The sequence below is a fragment of the Danio rerio genome, chromosome 11 (genome assembly GCF_052040795.2).
Source record: "Danio rerio strain M-AB ecotype USA chromosome 11, GRCz13ab, whole genome shotgun sequence".
Lineage (NCBI taxonomy): Eukaryota > Metazoa > Chordata > Actinopteri > Cypriniformes > Danionidae > Danio > Danio rerio.
In genome coordinates this window covers 43,976,602-43,991,129 of record NC_141031.1, presented here as the reverse complement: position 1 = coordinate 43,991,129, position 14,528 = coordinate 43,976,602, and the positions used below count along the sequence as shown (strand labels likewise).

General features: G+C 35.1%; 1 long non-coding RNA gene across 6 annotated transcripts in view; it reads right to left on the bottom strand.

Annotated features, from left to right (window-relative positions):
• Window positions 1-225: 225 nt before the first annotated feature.
• Window positions 226-14,528, bottom strand: part of LOC137496731 (uncharacterized) — a 149,779-nt gene continuing 135,476 nt past the window's right edge. For all 6 annotated transcript variants that reach the window (XR_015503022.1, XR_015503026.1, XR_015503023.1 and 3 more), the window contains 2 exons: window positions 6,942-7,115; window positions 226-565 (listed from right to left, as the gene is read on the bottom strand). This is a non-coding gene — a long non-coding RNA (uncharacterized LOC137496731). The remainder of the gene's footprint in view (window positions 566-6,941; window positions 7,116-14,528) is intronic.

The window sequence follows — 14,528 nt, the reverse complement described above, 5'->3', positions numbered from 1 at the left end:
TGCGTAAAAACTTGCTGGATAAGTTGGCGGTTCATTCCGCTGTGGCGACCCCGGATTAATAAAGGGACTAAGCTGACAAGAAAATGAATGAATGAATGAATTTTTGAATGAGATGCTAATGGCCTAATCCAATTCAATTATCTATGCTAAGCTAAGCTAAACATTCTCCAGCCAACCCAGAGTTTGGCTGAATGGATTCAAGAACTGCAGTACTGTTTAACTCTATAGAGAGCTGAAAAATTGAACTTATTTATTTTTTTAAATGTAGTGTTCCTTTAAGTAAGAATCCAATTCTCATAATTAATAAAACAGACTGCACCAATTCAAGGCAGATCCTTGTGTACAGGGTAATTTACACAGGCTGATTAAATCCATTGTAGATGGACTCCACACCAAAGCACATGTGTGCCATGCTGGCATGTTGTCATGGAGTTCCACAGGGAAAGGGTGCGACTTTATGAGGAAGAGGGGTGAATCATCATTCATGAGGTTACCAGGTTAAGGACCTGCACCTGTTGATGTAATCTCACTTTGCACATTCCCAAAGACTGGATCAAAGTTCAACCTGGAGATAAGGAGAGAAGCCAATCAATTCAGCTCCTCGTGTGAGATGGAAGAAACACTTTTAAGATTTTTTTTTTTTAAATAAACATACAAAATTCAGGCCAGTGTTTTTCAAAACCCCTATTATTAATGAACCATTAGCTAACATAAACTAACAATGGTAAAATTTTAGTTAATTTAGTAATGGAGTTCAAACAACTAGCAAGCATAGTGGCAAGTGTTTTTATAGTAAGTGACATTAGGCTAATTTTAAGCAGCATATTCCTGTTTTAAAGGCAAATACAAATAAAGAGGGAAGACTGTCAACTTAATAGAAATGGCTTGGTAAAAAAAAAAAGCAGGACATTTTGATAGATTCAGTTTTAAATTACATTGTTACTCACAGTATTTCTTTATTTAAACAATTGTGTATATAAATGATGCACAATTTGGAAATAAAATAAAATCTTTATTTCATTAATTAATGCATTGAATGAATGAAATTCATGTTAATCCAAACATTTACACATAAAACTGCATTATAAAAAAGAAAAGTTACACATTAATATTTTATAAACGGAAGCTTATATGATCAACAATAAACAGTTGTATTTTTATTATCGTAGGTTAACACAGTTTGTTCTTTGATGTTAATGCATCTACTAATGAGACCTTACTTATCAACTTTTATGCAATGGATTTGCTACACATGTGAATGATATTTCAAATCATGCGAGGCGTGATGATGAGAGATAAGTAATCAGGCCTGCGATATTCATCTGGTGGATCATAAAACAACAGCAAAAATCTCATATACTTACACTAAAGGAGAGCCAGAATACATAAAACTAGTTATCATGCTTATTTACCAGCCAAACACAACCAGAACACCCTAGCAACCACATAGTAACATAATAAATATCAAGCAGAACACCCAAGGAACCATAAAGAAAAGCAGTAGCAACCAAAAAATAACAAGCAGGCATAAAAGCATTTTTAAAGAAGCATCAGGCTACTTTTCAACAGCATTTTCCTGTGAAAATGACAAACAAAAATGTCTTTATTTAGCTGAAACTAACTAAGCAGCTTAAAAAAAACTTGTTAAAACCAAAAAATAATTGTTCATTAGTTCATGTATTTACTAACTTGAACAAACAATCAGTACATTTACTATTATGGAGCCAGGACTGGCGGATTTTCGATGAATTGCAGTTTCAGTTACTTCCGTATTGGCCTCCCGCGGGGGAGAGCGGGAGGTTGCCGCTTGGTAATTACATTAGCTTTCGTTAACTAATGGAAAATTATTGTAAAGTGCATAACTAAAAACTGATTATGCATAAATGAAATGTTCAAACCTCCAACATATGGCTTATTTCACACAGTGAAACTATAAAATAAAAACTTTTACTTTGTTGTTTGCAGCAGAATTTCTTCTTAAAATGACTAAAATGTCCCAGGAAACTGTTTTATTTGAGTCAGAGCAAATATCTGACTGATTATGAGTGAATGAATGCATAAACTTTACATGTTGGACAAGCTCTGCCTCTAACATGTGGCCTGGTTTACACAGTCAAACTATAACAAATGTTTGGTAATGATGATGATGATGATGATGATGTTAGCGCCAGCCGGTCTGATTTAAATTTGTTTAGTCAATATCCTGAGGATGTTAGACTGTCTGGAAGGCAGACATGCACACGCACACACATTCAAGTGCCTCCACATTTCCAAATTACAACACCGACAATGATTACAAAAACCTTACTCAACCTTTTCTTCCACCCACGGCACATATTAATCATTTTCTCACATGCAGCTAATAGGTTCATTTCCTGGAAATGCTCTTTTAAGACACGTCCATGTCTAGCTTGAGGATCTTGCGTAGGGGGGGTTTGTTTCAGTGCTTCTGTTTGTTTTTGATTTAAGGCAAATGTTGCAGTCGTTCAAGCGAAGGTCAAGAATCAATAGTAAAGGGGCGGAGCTGTGATTGTTCATGCGAGGGTGTGTTTGGTCGGTTCAGAAAATACTGCTTTCTGACTTGCTGGCAGCAGCATCATGTGTTATGACATAAGGAGGGACTTAAAAGCGTGAGCTGTCCTATTTATCTTACTCTATTTCTTAGTTTGCTTACTTGGACATACTTTGACATGCATCCCATTTACTGCCATTTAGCAGATGGTTTATGTCCATAACAAATTGCAAACGCACTGCAAAAAAGTTCAATAACAAACCATCAAACCATCATGACTATAAATGTTTTAATGTTGCTTTAACTTATTTCATTCTTTAATTTTCCTTCGGCTTAGTCCCTTATTTATCAGAGGTCGCCACAGTGGAATGAACCGCCAGCTATTCCAGGATATGCTTTAAATAACATATGCCCTTCCAGCTGCAATGCAGTACTGGGAAACACCCATACACACTTATTCACACACACTCATACACAACGGCCAACTTACTTCATTCAATTAACCACATGTCTTTGTACCATGGGGGAAACCAGAGCACCCAAAGTTGTACGTGCAAACATGCAAACAGAAATGCCAACTGACCCAGCTGGGACTCGAACCAGCGACCTTCTTGCTTTGAAGCCACAGTGCTAACCACTGAGTCACCCATGTGCCACCCATTTTAACATATCTTATTAATTAATTTACTATGGACAATTTGGCTTACCCAATTCCACTATAGTGTATGTGTTTGGACTGTGGGGGAAACTGGAGCACCCGGAGGAAACCCACACCAACACGGGGAGACCATGCAAACTCCACACAGAAATGCCAACTGACCCAGCTGGGGCTTGAACAAGTGACTTTTTTGCAGTGAGGCAATCGTGCTACCCCACTGCGCCACCGCCTCACCTTCATATTTCATAGCATAAGTTATCTAAATATAATATAATATAATATAATATAATATAATATAATATAATATAATATAATATAATATAATATAATATAATATAATATAATATAATATAATATAATATAATATAATATAATATATATTTGTAGCGTTTAGATTGGACAGTATTGAGACAGGAATAAAAGTTGGAGAGAGAGAGAGAGAGAGAGAGAGAGAGAGAGAGGTGGGTAGGAAAATGTCCCTTTGCCAGGATTCGAACTCAGGACACCCTGACGAGCTACTGCACCATATGCCTGTACGCTAACCAGTAGGCTATTGTGTCGACAGCACAACATACTATATAATGAGTATATAATTGTTTAAGTTATAAGCTTATGCCGAGTTCAGACTGCATGATTTTCAAACTAGTCATGTCACAGATGTTTTCACACTGCATGACTATCTGGGCTAGCGTTTCGTCGCTGCTTTGTTTACACTGCAAGATGGTTCGGCGACATGGACATTCACATTGCATGACTTTACTATAGGGAGAATCGCCGACAACTTCGTCCAAACTACGTCTCACAGCCAAAAACATGTAGTATAACTTTTGTTATTAACTACATAATGAGAAAGAAGCCTTTAATGGGGTAGAACATGTACATGTTTGCTCACCTGGGTTTGAAGGGAATTAGCCATTTCTCCTCAACGTTGATAATAAACTAATTTCTTTCTGTATGAAACGTCAAACAGACACGGCTGCTCCTGAGTCCTGTTAAACCTGCACTAGTTTTTCCTCCATTTCGTGGGTCCAAATAAACCGAAAAAGAGCGCTTTTAACTTCTCCCCCAGCCTCCCGCTGGCCTGCAGCAGTTATACACACACGCACACACAAGTGAAAGCTGCTCTCTCATTGGCTGTAGGTGATCGCCGATGTTATTTTCAGTCAGAACACATTTCACACGGCATGATTTGAATCGCCGACAGCTCCAGATATTCAGCACGCCAAATAACTCGCAGGCATCGGCGACTCATCGGCGATTCTCTCAGATCGCGTCTTTGATTGTTCATACTGTGTGATTGTCACTCACGTGCACGAGCAGCGATTTGCCTGTGATTTCAGGCATTTGTCGGCGATTTCTCAAAACCTGTCGGCGAGCCAAAATCGGGGTTAAAATCACGCAGTCTGAACTAGGCATTAACCTAATATTTTTAGTTGGTTTGATTGATATAAGTTGAGATGACTAGAAAAGTGGAAATTCTTTTGTAGAGTGTAGTTTTTGGAAATTCTTGAAAAATATTTGACAAGCGGAAATCTGATTTATTTTTGATGTTTGAATTAAAACAGTATTAGATTTATTTCTGTTTTATGACATTTATTTCTTTAGCAAAATTGTTTGTTTAGTTTGACTAAATTTTAAACAATTCAAAACAAAGTGCAATAAGACTAATACATATTTCAAAACCTAAAATCAAGGATAAAATACACAAAAAAGCCATTTGCTTATTTCCATTCTGGTGCTTGATATTTAAAAAAATGGATGGGCAAATCATAAACGGATTGCAAACAACATCAGCTAAACTCACTGCGAAAATATTCCCACTGTCAATAATAAGACTATTTTTAACTTTCCTTCTAAAAAATACTATCATCCTAAATCTCACTAATACTATCATCCTAAACACTCCAAGCCGATACATTCAAGCAACTGGGGTATATAATTATGCAAACTAAATATGCAAATAGTTTTTGCATTTCTTGAAGAACATACTATAAAAATGTATATTTAATGTTTGAACCAAAGCAGAATTACATACTATTACTTTTTGACTTTCTCTATGACTTTAATATTTCTCTATGACCTAAAAAGTCTGTGTACTGTAAAATAAGGCTAGAATTTAAAATAACATATAGATAATAAGAGGCTGCACGGTGGTGCAGTGGTTAGTGCTCTCGCCTCACAGCAAGAATGTTGCTGGTTTGAACCTCGGCTGGGTCAGTTGGCATTTCTGTGTAGAGTTTGCATGTTCTCCCGTGTTGGCGTGGGTTTCCTCCGGGTGCTCTGATTTTCCCCACTAGTCCAAAAACATGCACTATAGGTGAAGTTAAGTTATTCATAGTGCATGAGAGTGAGTGAAAGTGGATGGGTGTTTCCCAGTGGTGGGTTGCAGCTGGAAGGGCATCCACTGCATAAAACATATGCTGGATAAGTTGGTGGTTAATTCTGATGTGGTGACCCCTGATAAATAAAGGGACTAAGCTTAAAGAAAATAAATTAATGAATGAGTTTAAGACATTTTAAGACTTTTTAAGACCCTGCGAAAACCATGATGCAAACAAGTCCAATAAGACTGATTTATACATAAGACTGTCAAGGATAAAATACACACACAAAAAAGCTATTGGCATATTTCCAATGTGGACCTCGATAATCATAAATGGATTGCAAACAACATCAGCTCAACTCACTGCAAACATATTCTAACCTTTATTAATAAAACCTTTTCTTCTAAAAACACTATCATCTTGAGTCGCTTTAATACTCCTAGGAGGTAATACTATCCAAGCAACAGCGCTTGTATACAATAAAACTATTTCTTCCTATAACCCTCTTAAATCTATAAGGATTAATGTTTCTTGTAATTTTTGGTTTTGCAAATAAATTGTTTTTTGCATTCCTTGAAGAATATACTACAGGTAAAAAATTATGTGTGTTTAATCTTTAAACCAAAGCAGAGTTACCTTTATTTACTGCTTTTGGCTTTTTCGATGACCCTAATATTTCTCTATGACCTAAAACAAATGTCCTTATACTGTAAAATAATGCTAGAACTTAAAATAACTGTTCACTCTTTTAAAGGAATACACTTTAAAAAATTCTTGAGCTCCACACAATCAATTTTTGATGGAACAACATGAAGGCATTAAGTTAACTTGATATTTGTTTTTACAAATTAAAGTGCATTGAAAAAAAAATCAAGCTGTTGCAAAAAAAAGAAAAAAACACTAATTGTTTCAGCTTATTTTAAATAAGTAGTTTGAACAAACGACAAACGTATTTTTGAGTGTAGTTCACTCAAAAATGAATGTTTCTTTTTTCTTTTGAACACAAAGGAAGATATAGTGAAGAATGCTGGAAAAAAAGCAGCCATTGACTTCCATAGTATTTTCGTTCCTACTATGAATACACTGCTAATGGTTGCTTTTTCCAAACATTCTTCAGAATATCTTATTTTGTGTTAAACAGAAGAATAAAATTTTTACAAGTTTACAACCACGTTTTACATGTATTTTAGGGTGAACTATCTCTTTACTATCTTGAAACGTCAAAAACACTTTCTTTTTTAAGAATCTTTGACCATAAGAAATATTAAAAGTATAATACTATGAATTGATACACTTTTAATGTGTGTCATATCTAGCATATCATTTCCAGTTCACATTATCAATAGGGAGACATTTGCTGACGAAATCTGAATCGTTGTGGGACAAAATCAAACACCTAAACATCTTTTTCACAATGGCAGGATCATCTGTCTTACATGTATCTCACCTCCTACGTTTTCCTCTCATCTCTTCTCTTCTGTCTGTCTGCGAGACGGATGGAAATGCCTGTTGGCTGACAGTCTCTCCACATCACACAGAGTCATATAGAGAGGAAGGCTATAAAATCCAGCCCCTGCGGTCTCGTCAGGAACGTCCCGACACAAATCAACCTCCTTTTTTCCTGTTTTACAGACAAATAAAAACAAAAAAGGAACACTGTTAACGTTTAACAATTGCTGCTTGGTAAAGCGATGTTAAATCTGACAATCCCAGACTTTTTGTGTGTGCATTCAGTTCTTAAGTTACATTCTTACATACTGTATTTCAGCAGCACGGCTGTAGACTGTGGTTATATGTATACTTTAGAAATTTAATTAAATAATTTTATGTTTTACATTTTGTAAATTTGAATGAATTAACAGCATCAATTATATATATATATATATATATATATATATATATATATATATATATATATATAGGAGATTAATAATATATTTTTACAACAAATGACTGAATGAATAAACGAATAGAACAGTAAATCAAACAATGAATGAATAAAACTATGAATAAACTAAACAAATAAATCAATGAATGACTGAATGAAATGAATAAAACAACGAATTAATGAATGAATGATTAAAACAAATAAATAAATGAATGAATCAAACGAATAAATGAATGAACCAAACGATGAATTAATGAAATGAATGAATGATTAAATCAAACAATGAATGAATGAAATGAATGAATCAAAAAATGAATAAATGAATGAATAAATAAAACAAATGAATAAATAAGTGAATGAATGAATGAATGAAATGAATGAATAAATCAAACAATTAATGAATAAATGAATCAAACAATGAATAAATAAATGAATGAATGAATGAATGAATGAATGAATGAATGAAATGAATGAATAAATCAAACAATTAATGAATAAATGAATCAAACAATGAATGAATGAATGAATGAATGAATGATCAATCAATCAATCAATCAATCAATCAAATGATAAATGAATGAGTGAAACAATGAATAAAACAATATATGAAACAACTAAATGAATGAGTAAATGAATAAAAAAAACAACAAATCAAACGAATGAATTAATCAAATAATGAATGAATGAATGAATCAATCAATCAATCAATGAGTGGAACAAATTAATGAATGTATGAATGAATGAAAGAAACAATGAATGAAACAAATGAATTAATCCATGACCCAATGAATCAAACAAATGAACGAAAGAAACAAATGAATGAATAAATAAATCAAACAATTATTGAATAAATGAATGAATCAATGAATTAATCAATCAAATGATAAAAGAAAACGAAAAAATGATTAAGGAAAAAAATGAATGCATGAAAAGAATGAATGAAACGATGAATGAATGAATGAATGAATAAAATGAATAAATGAATCAATCAATGAATCAAACAACTAATTAATGAACGAATCAAACAATGAATGAATGAAATTAATCAAACAATGAATCAATGAATAAAACAAATGAATGAATGCATCAAACGATGTATGAATAAATCAAACAATGAATTAATGAAAGAATTAAATAAATTAATGAATTAATTATTTAATGAAAACAATCAATCAATCAATCAATCAAAAGATTAATGAATGAATGAAACAATAAATGGAACACTGAACAAATAAATGAATGAGTAATTGAATAAAAGAAACAACGAATCAAATGAATAAATCAAATAATGAATAAATGAATCGATGAATAAATGAGTGAAACAAATGAACAAAAGAAACAAATTTATGGATGAAACAATAAAGGAAAGAAACGAACGAACGAAAGAAACAAATGAATGAATAAATCAAACTATTAATGAATAAATGAATCAATCAATAAATCAATAAATAAAACAATGAATGAATGAATGAATGACTGAATCAAACAACGAATGCATGAATGAATGAATCAAAAAATGAAGTAAGGCAACTTACTGGAGAACATTATTGAGTTGACTCAGCTTAAATTCAAGTCAAGTGCAGAGCTTGGGTTAAAAATTGAGTCAACTCAAAAAAATAAAAAATAACAAAAGCAGTGCAGCATTTTCCCTTACAATTTTAAGTTGAGTCAACTATTACAGTGCAGAGAATTACAATTACAGCTCTCTCAGGCTCTGGGTGCATACAATTAACAATTTTAGGTTGAGTTAACTTTTTTAAGTTTTTTTACAATGTGTACATCTGTACATGTGGCAGAATTGCCAATAAAGCTGACTTTGACTATGATGAAGAATGCAGGTTTTTGCAGTGTTTCCTGCACTAGTCTTCAAAAGGGAAGGTCACGGCTTCATTAATGCAGCAATCAGTCTGAGTAATGTGAGAGTTGATGGATGAGGGAGTCGCTCCTGCTTTCTGCTCTCCTGTTCCGGAGGGCTTCAGGGACACATGGAGAAACACGAAGACCCATCCATACTGCTAATAAAGATTTCAGATGTGCTGCCCAGAGGGAAACAAGCAGTGTTGGTTGTCTACTAACCATTAGCTTTCACGATAAGGGCATCAAAAGTATGTCCGTGATTCACTGGGTGTACAACATAAGCGCATTGTATTGTTGACAGCTCTTGGAAATGTCACCTGAAAAGTCACCTTATATGGAGTTCGCCCAATACAAACAATACAGGCGTGACCTGGTGATGCAATCGACTTTTACAAAAGTGAAACACATTAATGTGCGTCTTTAAGGAACATAGAGTGCACAGCATAAGTGAGTACACCCCCTTTAAACATTTCTATCCATTTCTAAATAGACAGTGTATTTTGGTGCATATTAAAGGGTTACATTCTTTAAAATGAGAGTGTGGTCACCAAACATCTTTAGGAATAGAACAATAATACATTTACATTCAAATGAGGTGTTTCAAAAATAAATTACAAACTAAATTTTCAGTTTTATGGTCTTCTTGATCTTTCCTTTTTTTTAGTGTTTTATTTACTATTTTTTTCCTTACACTTGGGGACTTTATATCTTCTACCAGAGGGAAGCAGTTCATAATGTGGAAAAAAATAAAAAAGAGTTGGATTGTTCACAATCCTTACCACCTGATTGAGGACACAATCCTCGTATAATCCTCGCTGCCCAACCAGCCCCGTTTTCTACCCGCCACGCCCGATCCCGCTAGAACAAAACAAAACCGAAAACCACCTAGCTATACAGAGTCCAGACAGCCTATAACAAGCTGTCACACACACACATAAGCACACACACAGACATAGCTCTCTCTCTCATTCGTGTGTGCGCACACACACACTGCAACGAACAAGCTAAACACAGAATTGCGCTATTTCATTTACACACATACATACGCGTGCTCGCTCGGGAAGTGGGAGCGATATTGCTAGACGGCCTGCTTCCGTCCCAAATTAAACCCGTTACCGACCACTCCCGCGCTTTATTCTGAAATTTATTTCCGCGCCGCAGAAATCTGGTCGGGTCCCGTGATGTATGCAGACCTCTACACCAGACCCCCTTAAGTAGTTTCGTTTGAAAGTGTAGAATCTATATTGTATGCACATATGCATCACTTTGCTTTTTATTCTACTGTACAAAAGTTATTTACACTTAAATACACAGTATTTTGGATACCCGAGCTGGGTATTGAACATTGGTTCATTTTCATATGACACATGTACAAGTTATAGCTCAAATGAAAGCTCTTGCCGGTGCTCATATGGTTCTGGCATTCTTTTTACTGAATTATATTCACTTATCAAACAGTCGTCGAATGAATCGCGGTGTTTCCATGGCACAGAAGTGTAAACAATACATTTATGATTACTAAGCAGCCCCAGATAGCACAGACAGCTGTCATCTCTTACCCTATGCTGTGTGCTTCACGGCCATTTCCCCTCTGTTTTTGAGGTGATGTGCATAAGTAATCCTTTTATATGTCTGATGTGGTCCAAACACAGTGAATTATGTTTGATCAAACAAAAGAATAGTGAAATATGAAAACAATGATCGCTCCCTGTGGCTTGTACAGCACCTCTCATCAGTTGGAATACAATAACTTATGCATAGATTATGGCAGAGACATTTTTGTTTTTTCGTATGATTACAGACATGTGCAGGAACCACCAAAATTAATTACAGCACGCTAGACCACACAGAAACTAAAAGGTACACTTTCAAATTTGAGTTTATAAAACAAAACACACAAAAAGCGCCTCTTTTTTTAGGTGTTTATTATAACACAGACAACATATGCAGATATTTTAAACACTTTCAATAGTGTTTTATAAAAATACAAAGGGTTTTCTTTAAAATGATACCAACATTTTGCATTTACTCCTCTGCATGTGGATTTGGAAAGCTTTTATATTTAAGTAGGCAAAATCCAGGCGGAAATCCCAAAATAACAGCAGAGTTTAACTGGTTAAGAGATGCATCAACTTAGATTTACACTGAACAGATAGGTTGCCAAACCACAACTGTGATACCATATCACATAGAACTGCTTTATAAAACAACATCATGAGCTTCCTGTTAACTCCAAAAAGACGCAACCTCCATAAAAAATACAATCTCTAGTGTAAACAAGAACAAACCCACTCAATGTGTGTTTTCCATGTGAAAGAACCGTCGATGTAAATGTCATATAAATGTTCATACATTTAAAAAAATACATAAATATTAAAAACTTTCAAGGATTTAAGATGCTGATGATGGTTAAGCACATCATAGGAGTCTTGTGAAAAGGGTCCATTATTAAACAATTGTTTTAAAATGAGCTAATTTAAAGCACATACAACCATTCAACAACCTCAATGCTATTAACATGCTTCAAAGGTTTTTCAGTAATTAAAGTCACTACGGAGAAAGTTAATGATGTTTTTACTTCAAGAACTGTTGCACTTTATAGGCTTAAAAACTAAAAAGACTATACCTTTCTCTTACAAAGCCATAGCCAGCAACATACATTAATTCCTGACAACGCAGCCACCCACACATGAGCAGAAAACAACTTTAATGAGGCTCTGAACCAGCGCCTAGGGCTCACCAACATCACTTTTTCCATCTTCTAACACAAAATGTCCATGTGAACGCATCTGAACTGGGCTAAACGACATGCATATAGGTGCGTGTTTATGCACAGTCTCGAATAGAGGCTTATCATGGGGACAAGCTGAACTGAAATGCACTACTTACTCAATAAGCAACCACAATAGTGTTTGTGTTACTTTAGATTTAAACTGAAAGCATTATGCCAAAAACTGTATGGTTCTCACTGTCAAAAAATAATTACCTAGTTGCCTTATAATTCACTGAAAGTATAAGTGTGAGTTGTTACAAAGATTGATTTTGTTGTTTCTATTAATATCTTGTACTAAGAGTTATAGATGTTTTTTACAAAAAATGTTAAATGTAATGACTATTTACTCACCCTATACAGAAAAAAGAGAAACTGCAGTGTTTATTATCCATTCATTCATTTTCCTTTGGCTTAGTGCCTTATTTATTAGGGGTCGCCACAGTGGAATGAACCACCAACTATTCCGGCATATGTTTTACACAGCAGGTGCCCTTCTAGGTGTAGCCCAGTACTGGTAAACACCTATACACTCTCACATACACACACACACTCATACACTTGGCCGAGTCTTGTTTATCTGTAAGGTTGACATTTACAACGCGTTATCCTGGTCTTGTTTTCCCGTGTTTTGATCTTAGCCTTGTTTATCCTGTTCTCCTGTTTAGCCGCCTGCCTTCTGACCCCTCGCCTGTGTTTGACTACGATTCTGGACTGCCTGTATAGATCTGTTTGCACCTGTGTTGACCATTGCTTGCCTGACTATTCTGAATAAACCTGCATTTGGATCCTACCTTCTGTTGTCAGTGTCACTCCCCGGCGTTACACAGGCCTTTATGAGTTTCTTTATACTGTTGAATGCAAAATAAGATATTTTGGAGATTGTTACAAACCATTGACTTCAAAAGTAGGAAAAAATACAATGGAAGTCAATGGTTACAGGTTTCCAACATTTTTCAAAATATCTTCTTTTGTGTTCAACAGATAAAAAGAAACTCAAACAGGTCTGGAACCACTTGAGGGTGAGTAAACAGTGAGTGCATTTTCAGTTTTGGGTGAACTACCCCCTTTAACCTTCCAAAAGATTTGTCAAAAATGGCCATGTTTACATTTTAAAGAGAGTTTTTGAAAAATGACTAGCAATGTGTGCTTAAAAAACTTCTAAAGACTTCTGAGAAATAACGTCTGTTGGCATTCAGAGGTAAATGACACGAGACAATGGTCTTGAACAAACACAATGTGATTCTTTTGTAATTCAAAAGAGAAACTGAAGCAATCTTAGCAGCTCATCAAAAATGCATTCTGGGTTAGAGGGCTATACTTCTAAATCGGTCATATCCCAGTGTTACACAACACAGACCTTAATGAGATGTGTTATAAAACAATGCAATGCACAGAGTGTATTATAAGTGAAAGAGCAGTGCACAAAGAAATGATAAAATCCATTTATTCATTCATTTTCCTTCGGCTTTGTCTTTATTTCAGAAGGGGGCACAGTGGAATGAACCATCAACTATTATAATTATTATATTATTAACAATGCAATGCAATACTATGCACATAAGTCTATTATAAGTGAAAGAGTGGTGCACACAGAAATAATAAAATCAATACATTCACTCATTTTCCTTTGGCTTAGTCTCTTTTTCAGAGGTCGCCACTGCGGAATGAACAGCCAATTATTCCAGCATTTGTTTTAGGCAGCGGATGCCCTTTCAGCCACAACCCAGTACTGGTAAACACCCATACACACTCATTTACACCCATACACTATGGCTAATTTAGTGTATTCAATTCACCTATAGCGCATGTGTTTGGACTGTGGGGGAAACCGAAGCACACAGAGGAAACCCACGCGAACACAGTAAGAACTTGCAAACACCAACTAACCCAGCCCGGACTAAAACCTTCTTGTTGCAGTGCAAACCACTAAGCCACCGTGTCACCTGATAAAATCCATGCATTGATAAAAGTTTGTGATCTTACTCTTATCAAAGAAAGTCTGACTACTCAGTCATCTGACTTTAATTGTTTAATGCACTAACTAAGCAACGCTGGCAGAGATAATGTATGTTTTGCTGCTAAGCAGAGATAATGGTGTCATAAACGTGTGCTGTCACTGAGGAAGGATGTTTTACTGATCATGAGGCTCTTGCAGGACTAATAAATTACAGAGAGGCCTGAGAGTTTCTTTTACGCCTGTTTTCCGGACGTTTGCAAACCAGGGAGCCTTTAGTCTTCCAGAGGGGTTATTAGTCCACAGCAGGATGGAAAGGGTGGAAATGTTGCTCACATACTGAGTTTGGGTGTTTGAAGGGGAGTTTGTCAAACCCACATACACACAGCAAACGTTTTGCAGCCTTTTTACAAACTTTTTCCTTTTTTTTTTTTTTTTGTAATCTACATGTGCTTTTGTTTTATACTCATCATTAACATATACGAATTATTCATTCATTTTCTTTTCGGCTTAGTCCCTTTATTAATCCGGGGTTGCCACAGCGGTATGAACCGCCAACTTT